Source organism: Prionailurus viverrinus, chromosome D1, assembly GCF_022837055.1.
Source record: "Prionailurus viverrinus isolate Anna chromosome D1, UM_Priviv_1.0, whole genome shotgun sequence".
NCBI classification, from domain to species: domain Eukaryota; kingdom Metazoa; phylum Chordata; class Mammalia; order Carnivora; family Felidae; genus Prionailurus; species Prionailurus viverrinus.
This window is the reverse complement of record NC_062570.1, coordinates 60,850,348-60,861,164: the sequence shown is the minus strand read 5'-3', so window position 1 is coordinate 60,861,164 and position 10,817 is coordinate 60,850,348. Positions and strand designations below refer to the sequence as shown.

Sequence of the window (10,817 nt, the reverse complement as noted above, 5' to 3'; positions counted from 1 at the left end):
TCTCTGTCTCTGTCTCTCTCTCTCTCTCTCTCTGACCCTCCCCCACTCACGCTTGCTCTCTCTCTCTCAAAATAAATAAATGTTAAAAGAATTGTTTAAATAAATAAAAAACAAACAAAAGTAGTCCAGAGACTTGTTTGCCAATATTCATAGCAACACTATATTCACAGTAGCCAAAAAAGTGGAAACAACCTAAGTGTTCATTAACAGATGAATAAACAAAAGGTGGTATATACATACAATAGAATATTATTCAGCCATAAAAAGGAATAAAATTTAGATACATATGACAATATAGATAAACCCTGAGAGCATTATGCTAAGTAAAACAAGCTACACTCAAGAGGACAAATACTGTTTGATTCCACTTACATGAATATGTAGAATAGACAAATTTATAGACACAGAAAGTAGAATAGAGGTTACCAGGGGCTGGGGGAACGGATGATGAGGTGTTATTTAATGAGAACAGAGTTTCAATTTGTACTGATGAGAAAGTTCTAGAAATAGATAGTGGTGATAGTTGCACAACAATGTGCAACTAATTTAATGCCACTAAATTGCACACTTAAGAAACTGCTAAAGTGGTACATTTTGTGTTATGTTTCTTTCACCACAATAAATGGTCACCAAAGAAAAAAGGCAAATTTTTCATTAGCATTATCAATTTTTTATCAAGAACATGTTGAAATGATTGTATTTTGGATATACTGGGTTAAAGAAAATACCCTTTTATAAAAGTAATCAATAAGGATGATATTTAATCTCTTGTATTAAGGGAAGGAAAGAGCTCTAGGATGGGATTTATGAGCTCAGAGGTATAGTTCCTATTCTGCCTCTAGGTGGGTGACCTTGTCTAATTCACATAATCTCTCTGAATTAACTCTATAAAACAAGGTGATTAAATTAGATAATCTCTGAATCCCATCCCATTCTAAATATAATGTGCTCTGAACATTGAGAAGTCTTAAACAATTCCAAAGGGCCTGTAAGACTGAAACCCTGCAGGGACTCCTGGAAACTGCCTTCTGATTCACATAAGACAGCCAAGCCCCTTCCCTGAGTCCACACCTGCTATTTGCCCAAAGGTAGTATTTATCAATTCTATCACCAACCCCTAATTCTACCAATTAAGACTCTTTCAAAACTCAAAACTGCTCTCAATGGCAGGGATTTTCCACCCTGGAAAATATTCACAAGTTCCCTAAAAGGAAGCTCAATCCAATAGAAAGAGCAAACAGTTTTGTGGCTCATCAAGTCAATTCACCCTCTGTGAGCCTTGTTTGCCTCATCTGTTCTTAGGGATAATAACACTATCTACCCCTCAGGGTTTTAGTGAGAATTATGTGCAATAATCCACATATAATGCTTAGCACAGTATTTAGTACATAGTTTGAACTCAATAAATACTCATTATTATCATTACCATGGAGAGGGCAGTGGGTGATAATCCCTGACTCACAGGGATATTGAAGGGATAGAAATGTGGTTTCTGTCTGTGGCAAGCAAGCCACAGATTTTTTGTAAACAGTCATCTAGCTACATTAGCCTGGAAGCTTGGAGTTTAAGAAATGCGCTTCTCTCTCTCTCTCTCTCTTTCTCTCTCTCTCTCTCTCTCTCTCTCACCAGGACTAAATGTGGTAGAAGGGAGAAGTAAGATTCAACTGGGATTCAAATAGGATTCATATGACTAATCTTATGTACAAAAGGAAGAAAACCAACAGAAGGTCATATTGTTCAAAGCTGTCCCAGGAAAATGTGATTGCATTCTAGAATGTGGCAAACTAAAGGGATAGTTATGGCCATTGCTTATTCCTTGTTCACATGGGCCACAGTCCTGGGAGAGTGTTTGACTTCTGGTTCCCATTGATCTGGAAGGGCTTCCAGGAGGAGGCCCTCTGGGTGCTTGCAGAGCTTAGTCAACTTAGAGAGGTGATCGTAGGCAGCCCCTGCCGTGAGAGGCCTCTGGGTTTCAGGCAAGTGCTCACTGAAATGAGAGTATCTTTCCCAGTGAAAAGGGGTCTCCAGGGACCAAGGATCATAAAAACACTGCCCTGTTCCCAGTCATGTTTATGTTGGCCTGGTCAGTGGAGGGCACTTGTTTAGGTAGCCAATTGCCCTTGAGAGTCAGAGTCTGAGGTTGTCTGGTAAGTAGGATAGTTTCCATCCCCCAGTAATTTCATTTAGTCCCCATCTCTGAGCAGCAAATCATTTGCTCCAAACTAGATTGACAAGAAATGACGACTGAACAAAAATTTGTTTCTGGGGACAGAGATTTCCCCAAACTTTTCTTTTATTAGAAAAAAAGATTTACTCTCAATCCACATTTATGACCAGAGATTAGCAGCATCACATATCTAAGATTCTTTCCAATGATTATCATCACCAATTCTCCCAGGCCATGCCAAAATTCATGCCTAAAGTCCATTTTTTAATATCATTCAATGTTAAGCATTCAAGAATCAGTTACAATGTTCCAGGACCTATAAAAGATGAAAGGAATACAAAAACAAAAACAAAAACAAAAACAAAAAAACAATAGTGGATATTATAGGGGTTGTCATATGTTATCCAAAGACAAGAGATAACAAGTGTTGACAAGAATGTGGAGAAAAAGTAAAACTTGTGCATTTTTGGTGGGAATATAAATTGGTACAGTCACTATGAAAAACAGCATGGAGGTTACTCAATAAATTAAAAATGTGGGACCCAAGGAAGTTAACAAAAATCCCCTACCCCTGGACAAGCAGAGCAAGACTAACTCCATTTTGTGCTATACCCATCATCTCATGTATAACCCCCACATGACCTACTTATTGCTTAAGACACTCCCCCACCCTAGTCAAGCCGCTGAGCCCACCCTTACTGGAAACCGGCTCATATAGGAATGCGGAACCCCTAACCGCCAAAGAATGTAAACCCTGCCTTTTGCCCGCCAAACCTGCACGCCAATTCTTAAACCCCACCTTTTGCCCGCCAAACTTGTGCGCCAATTCTGACCAGAGTGATAGGCTAGTTCAGTTACTATAGGGTAAATTGTAATTCAATTGGCCACCTGCGTGTGGACTGACATGACTATGCGACTTTCTGTGTGTGTTACAATCTCATTGGCCACTGGCCCCTATAAAACTGCTACGCCTCTTAACCTAGGGTCCAAGTCCCTGCTCCGCTGTGTCGGGTATACTTGGGCCCAAGCTCGAGCTTGCAAATAAACCCTCGTGCATTTGCACCGGTATTGGCTCCTTGGTGGTCTCTTGGATTCAAAATTGGGGGCATTACAAAAATAGAACTACCATATGTGATGCAGCAATCCCATGTCTGTCTGGATATACATGCAAAGGAAATGAAATCATTATCTCAAGAACATATGTGAACTCTCATATTCATTGCAGTATTATTCACTATAGCCAAGATATGGAAACAAGAAAAGGTATGGAACATTATTCAGCCTTAAAAAAGAAGCAAATCTTGCCATTTGCAACAAGATGGAGGAAACTAAAAGGCATTATGCTACACAAAACATGCCAGGCAAAGACAAATACCGTATAGTACCACTTATATCACTTATATGTGTAATGAAGAAAAAAAAGTCAAACTCATAGAGAGTAGAATGGTTATTGCCAGAGGCTGTGGATGGGGAAATAGAGAAAGTTGGTAAAAGAGTATAAATTTTCAGTTACAAGAATAAATTTTGAGGATCTAAGTATAACATGGTGACTAAAGTTGGTAATACTATATTGGATAATTAAAATTTGCTAAGAGAGTAGAACTTAAATGTTCTCAGCAAGAAGAAAGAAAGAAAGAAAGAAAGAAAGAAAGAAAGAAAGAAAAAGAAAAGAAACCATGTAAGATAACAGATGTGTTGATTAATTCAGTGGTGGGAATCCTTTCACAGTGTATACAGATACCAAATCATCATATAAATACAAATATATTTATAAATTTATATTTATTTATTTTAATTTATTTAAATATATTATGATTTTATTTGTTAATTGTACCTCAATACATACTTTCACTCAAAAATGACCACTGACTTAAATGTAAAATAATAATAATAATAATAATAATGTAAGCATAAATCTAAAACTTTTAGAAAAACTTAGGAGTAAATTTTCAGGATTTAGGGCAAAGTGTTCTTAGTCTTGTCACCAAAAACATGAGTCCTTAAAGGAAAAATTGATAAATTATGACTCATTAAAATTAAAAACTGCTTCTGTGTCAAGGACTCAGTTAAGAGCATGAAAAAAAAAAACCTCCAGAGTGAGAGAATATATTTGCAAATGATATATCTAACAAAGCCCTAGAATCTAGAATATATAAAGAACTCTGAAAATTTAACTAGAAAAATATCTAAGTAGAAATAAGCAAAAGACATGAAAAGACATTTCATGGAAAAAGAACCAGATGCAAAAAAAACACATGAAAAGCTCAGTTATTTGCCAGTAGAAAATAAATATTAAAACCCAGTGAAATATCACTATATATCTAGCAGAATGGCTAGTTTCTTTAAAAAGAGGTGAAAATATCAAATACTGGCAAGGATGTGGGGAAACTGGATTGCTGGTTGAAATGTAAAAGGGTATAGCCAGCCACTCTGGAAAACAATTGGGCAATCTCTAAAAATAGTAAACATGCAAGTAACATATGCCTGAACATTTGTATTCCTGGGCATTTATCCCAAAGAAATGAAGAGTTATGTTCACCAAAAGCTTGCACATAAATGTTTATAGCAACTTTATTCATAATGGCCAAAAACTGGAAACACAGATGTTCTTCAATAGAAGAATGATTAAACAAACTGTGGTACAGCCCTGCTCTGTAATACTACTCAGCATTTAAAAGGAATGAACTCTTAATGCATTAAATTATCTGGATAAATCTCCAGAGAATGATGCAGTGGGAAAAAAAATCCCAAAAGATTACATACTGTATGATTTCAATTATATAATATTCTTGAATTCACAAAATTATGGAGATAAAGAACACATTAGTAATTTCCAGCTATTAAAAGGGAGATGGGAGGAAAAAAAGTGGATGGGGCTATAAAAGGACAACATGAGGGATCCTTGTGTCTCTGGAAGTGTTCTGTATCTTCACTGTAGCAATGCCGATATCTTTATTTTGATACTGTACTATTATTTTGCCAGATATTACCATTTGAGGAAACGGTTGAAGAGTACATGGGATCTCTATATTAAATCTTAATACTGCATGTGCATCTACAAACATCTCAAAATAAAAAGCTTTAAAAAAAATCTTAAGGAGTCAGTAAGTTTGGAATATGGTGGTGGAGTAGGAGGACCCTAGACATACCTCTTCCCATGAACACAACTAGATAACTAACAAATCATCCTAAATACCACAGAAATCAACCTGAAGATTGGCAGAACAAACTCTACAACTAAAGGTGTAGAAGAGGCGACACTGAAGAAAGGTAGGAAGTGCAGAGCATGGTTTGGGAGAGAAATAGATTGTGGCCATTGCAGCAGGAATGGAGCTGCAGTCACAGAGAAAAGGCAAGAGACAGACTAGCACTGAGGGGAGTGCACAGGGAAAATAAATCCCCATAGCAATTGGCTTGGAAAGCAAGAGGCAACAAATTTTATGAATTCCCGCAACCAGTGGGGCTTAAAGCCTGGAGTTTTAAAGGTCACTATGTTTGGCTCGGGGAGAGCTTGGAGGGCATTGGGGCTGCTCTTGGAGAGGAGGCAGGCAAACATCTTGCAGACATACAGCATGGAAACAGAGATATGAAGAGTACCTGGGGCACACAGTGGGGAGGTTATTTGCTCATCTTGGATCACTTCCCAGAGAGACAGCAATCCCAGGTAGACTCCTCCAAGAACAAAGGAACTAGCCAGTGCCATTTCCCTCCCCTGCCCTTCAGCATAAGCACAGGGCCACTTGCTACCTAACTTTCTTACACCAAGCCCCACCATTCCAGCAGAAATACCCCTCCCAATTACGCTAGCCTCAGTCTCAGCATGGTGGACTACCTCCCCCAGAAGTCCTGCACAAGCCTCTGCTCACACCATGTCTCCCAACAAGGGAGTTTTGCAGAGCCTTGGTTCCTGTGGCAGTGGCAACAGGACTCATTTCAGAAACAGATAAGAACACACCTAGTTAATGCACCACATTTAGGCCAGGGCCCAAATACTCCCCACAATAGGCAAAGAGAGCCTCTGCAGATGACTGGCCTAAAGGATAAAGCAGCCAGAAAAGAGAGCACACTCCAGAAGTGCCAGACTCTAGGGAATCAGGGACACTATACTGTAAGGCACTACAGGACCTCTTCTTCATAAGACCATTACACTCAAGAACAAAGTACATAGCTGACTTTCCTAACACAGAGAAACAGGTACAGAGACTTATACAAAATGAGAAGACAGAAAATTTTAAATTTTATCCCAGATGAAAGAACAGGATAAGTCCTCAGCCAGAGTTCTAAGTGGAATAGATAGCATGCCTCACAGAGAACTTAAAGTGCTGATCTTAAGAATACTCACTTTACTTGAGAAAAGAGTAGAAGACATGAGTGAGACCATTAACACAGAGATAAGGAATAGCAGAGATAAAGGACACAATAAACCAGATCAGAAACATGCTTGATGGAATGAACAGCAAGATGGAAGAAGCATAGGAATGAATTAGTGACCAAGAAGTCAGAGTAATGGAAAGTAATCAAGATGAATAAAATAGAGGAAAAATAATTATGCAAAATGAGAACAGACTTAGGGAACTCAGTGACTCCATCAAATATAATAACATTCGAATTATAGGAGTCCTAGAAGAAGAGAGAGAAAGGGGGGGGAAGAAAATTTATTAGCTGAACTTCCCTAACCTGGGGAAGGAAATAGATATCCAGATCCCAGAGGCCAGTGAGCTCCCATCAAAGTCAACAAAAGCAGATCCACACCAAGACATATTTTAATTAAACTGGCAAAATATAGTGATACAGAAAAATCTTAAAAGCAGTAAGACAAAAGAAAACAGTAGCTTACAAGCAAAAACCCATAAAGCTAGCAGGGGATTTTTCAGCAGAAATTTGGCAAACCAGAATAGAGTTGCATGATATATTCTAAGTGCTGAATAGGAAAAATCTGCAGCCAAGAATACTCTATCCAGCAAAGCTATCACTCATAATGGAGAGATAAAGAGTTTCCCAGATGAACAAAAACTAAAGGAGTTTGTGACCTAGTACTAAACCAGCACAGCAAGAAATATTAAAGGGGACTCTTTGAGTGGAAAGGAGAGACCATTAAAAAGACCACTTTTGGGGAGGAAAGAAGAGACCTATTTAAAAAATCAGTCAAAGAACTCACAAAATAAAAGGATATAAAATATGACAACATATACCTAAAACATGGGGAGGAGAGGAGTAAAGAATGGGTTCTAACTGCCTCCAATTGGGACTCCAAGCCTGAGCTGTATCTGGTGCTGGCACAGCCCCCAGAAGGCATCTGCATTTGCTTGGCAGCCACAGTGAGCCAGGCCAGTTCCTCAGTGCCCAGCACCATCACTCCTAGCAGTCCGGAGAATGTACATAGGCTGGCAGTGAAGCTCATGCATCCCAGCCACTGCTCCCTTATCTGTTCTGGAGAGAAGGGAAGATGAGGGAGTTGAACTCAAAGTCCAGCCAGCCCTTGGCCTTCAAGCACGAGAAGAATGGTACTGAGAAGCAGGGGTGGGGCAGACTGGGCAAGCAGCCTCCAATGAGTCCTGGGTCGGTGCTGGTAGCTAGTCAGAAGGAACCCAGTGAGGTGCCAGCACCTAAGCAACCTCAGGGCCAACCAAAGGGGAAAAACAACAAGGGTGCTGTCAAGATGCAGAAAACTACAACTCACAGGAGGAAATCAAGGGGCAGAGCCAAAGAAACTGGAGAAGGTGGAAGAAGAGGGCATTTCCTGGGAGTCCTCATAGGAAAAGCAGTAACTACACCATACCACCTACTCCATCACCAAGAAGCAGTTTCCTTCTGGGACTGGACAGCTCCACTCCACTTCCATTGCCCCCACCCCTCTCCCAAACCTACCCATCACTGCCACCCACCTGTGTTTTCACCACCATACTACACAGCACATTAGCTGTTGCAGGGCCCCAGAGCTGAGTGAGGGGCTGTTTCTTTTGGTCTCGGTTTCTAGCAACCCCTCTCACCCATGCACACATTTGCCCTGCCAGACGAAGCTGACTTTGCACCTTGCCTCACCCTGCCTCTGCTGTGTCCCCATGCTCAGTGATACAGACATTGCTGACTGGGCTCTTGGCTTGGGGGGGGGGGGGGTGTCCCTTCTGCTTCCCCATTCTTCCCTCTAGCTTCCCACTAAGGAGCCTGGGACGGCTCCCCTGGCCTTAAAAGGGGCCCAGCCCCATCTCATTGTAATATGCCCCATTCCACAGCACAGGCAGAAGCTGGTATGGCCAATGTAGAGGGGTGCTCAGTGCCAAGATGCCCCCAACCAGCCTTTACTTCACGAGGTGCAGCTCACATCCACTTTTCTCCCCACCTTGCCTAGTCCTTCCTCTAGGTTGGACAGCCCCCTTTGGGGCACAGAAAGAAAAGGCAGGAAGGGATTGAGCCCTCTACCCTCTCTAAATGAGATCCAGTGCAACTCACTCCCACCCTGAAATCTACTGCAGTGATGAAATGCAGTCATCCTTTCTCCAGGTGAAGTCCAGGAGACCCATGTTCCTTGTGGCAGCCACCTACAGTGGGGTTAAGCCACTGTTCAAACCCATCCGTTTCCACCCCAGGCCTCAGTTTCCTATTTCCTCACATGGAACACTAATAACAAAGAACTAGCCTTGCCCACCCCCCCCCTTCTGCTCCTCCCTACCCCTGATGGTTCTGCTTCCATTTTTCCTCTGTTCACAAACTACCTTTGGAATGTTGCACTGTTTTTGTTCAATGTTTCCATTTTTGGACGTCAGTCATTGTTGCTATGACCAGCATCAAATGTTCCTCCTCATTGCCTTCTCCCATTCTGCCCACATTCCCCTTCTCCAAGATGCTCTTAGGAGAAGGGGCCTGGGGCAAAGCAGACTGTGTTACCAACCACCCCAGGCCCAGGGAGGGTGGCACCCTGCCCCTAGGATGCTGCAGCAGAGTGAGAGGGGGCCTGTATTGACTGTTGAGGTATAGGGGACACCTCCTCCCCGGTTCTGCTGGGGTGGGGGGGGAGGGGTAGTCATTATTTGTCCCAGTCTGGACCCTCCTCTCTAATCTGGTTTCCCTACCTGCAGTTATATGAATTTAAAAATATCCTTTTCGGGGCGCCTGGGTGGCGCAGTCGGTTAAGCGTCCGACTTCAGCCAGGTCACGATCTCGCGGTCCGTGAGTTCAAGCCCCGCATCAGGCTCTGGGCTGATGGCTCGGAGCCTGGAGCCTGCTTCCGATTCTGTGTCTCCCTCTCTCTCTGCCCCTCCCCCGTTCATGCTCTGTCTCTTTCTGTCCCAAAAATAAATAAATGCTAAAAATATCCTTTTCCAGAAAAAAAAGAGTGAGTTCAAACTTAAATGACCATTAACTTAACATAAACTCTATATGCAGAAGACATTATATACAAACCTAATGGTAATCACAAATCAAAAACCACTAATAAATACGCAAAGAATAAAGAGAAAGAATAAAGAAAGCGAAAGAATATATCAGTAAAGAAAATCAGCAAACCATGAAGAGAGAAAGACAAGGATCAGAGAAGATCTTCAGAAACAACCATAAAACAACTAATAAAATGACAATAAATACATATATATCAATAATTACTTTGAATATAAATGGACTAAATGCTCTAATAAAAAGACATAGGGTGACAGAATGGATTAAAAAAACAAGGCCCATCTATATGCTGCCTATAAGAGACTCATTTTAGACCTAAAGACATGTCCAGATTGACAGTGAGGGGATGAAGAAATATCTTTCATTCAAATGGATGACAAAGAAAAACAGAGTAGCAATACTTATATTGGACAAAATGGACTTTAAAACAAAGACTATAATAAGAGACAAAGGATGATGCTATATGATAATAAAGGGACAACCCTACAAGAAGATAGAACAATTGTAAATATTTATGCACCCAGAATGGGAACACTCAAATACATAAACCAGTTAATAACAAAAAACAAAGTAACTAATTGATAATATTACAGTAATAGTAGGGGACTTTAATACCCCAAACATCAATGGACAGATCATGTAAACAGAACATCAACAAGGAAAAAATGGCTTTAAGTGACACACAGGAACAGATGGATGAAACATATATATTCAGAACAGTCCATCCTAAAACAGAAGAGTACACATTTTTTAAGTGAACACAGAACATTCCCAAGAAGAGATCACATATTAGCCCAAAAAACAAGCTTCAATAAATTTAAGATCAAAGTCATACCATGCATATTTTTTGACCACAGTACTATGAAACTAGAAGTCAACCACAAGAAAAATTCTGGAAAGAGCACAAATATATACAGGTTAAATAACATGCTACTAAACAATGAATGGGTCAACCAGGAAATAAAAAAGTTCAAAAGTACATGGAAAGAAGTGAAAATGAAAACATAATGGTCCAAAACCTTTAGGATGTAGCAAAAGTGGTTCTAAGACAGAAGTTTATAGCAATATAGGTCCACTTCAAGAAGCAAAAAAAATCTCAAATAAACAACCTAACCTTACACCTAAAGGAGCTAGAAAAATAAAAACAAAACCTAAACCCAGCAGAAGTAAGAAAATAATAAGGGTAAAGCGAAAATAAATGATATACAAACTAAAAAAAAAAAAAAAATAGAACAGATCAATGAAACCAGAAGCTAGT

At 40.3% G+C, this 10,817-nt stretch overlaps 1 protein-coding gene and 1 pseudogene across 1 annotated transcript in view; one reads left to right on the top strand and one right to left on the bottom strand.

The window, feature by feature from the left end:
• The window catches only part of LOC125177121 (olfactory receptor 51H1-like), a 307,668-nt gene that overhangs the window by 226,692 nt on the left and 70,159 nt on the right, over positions 1-10,817 (bottom strand). The window lies entirely within an intron of this gene.
• On the top strand, positions 7,614-7,935 carry LOC125177128 (high mobility group protein HMG-I/HMG-Y-like; annotated as a pseudogene).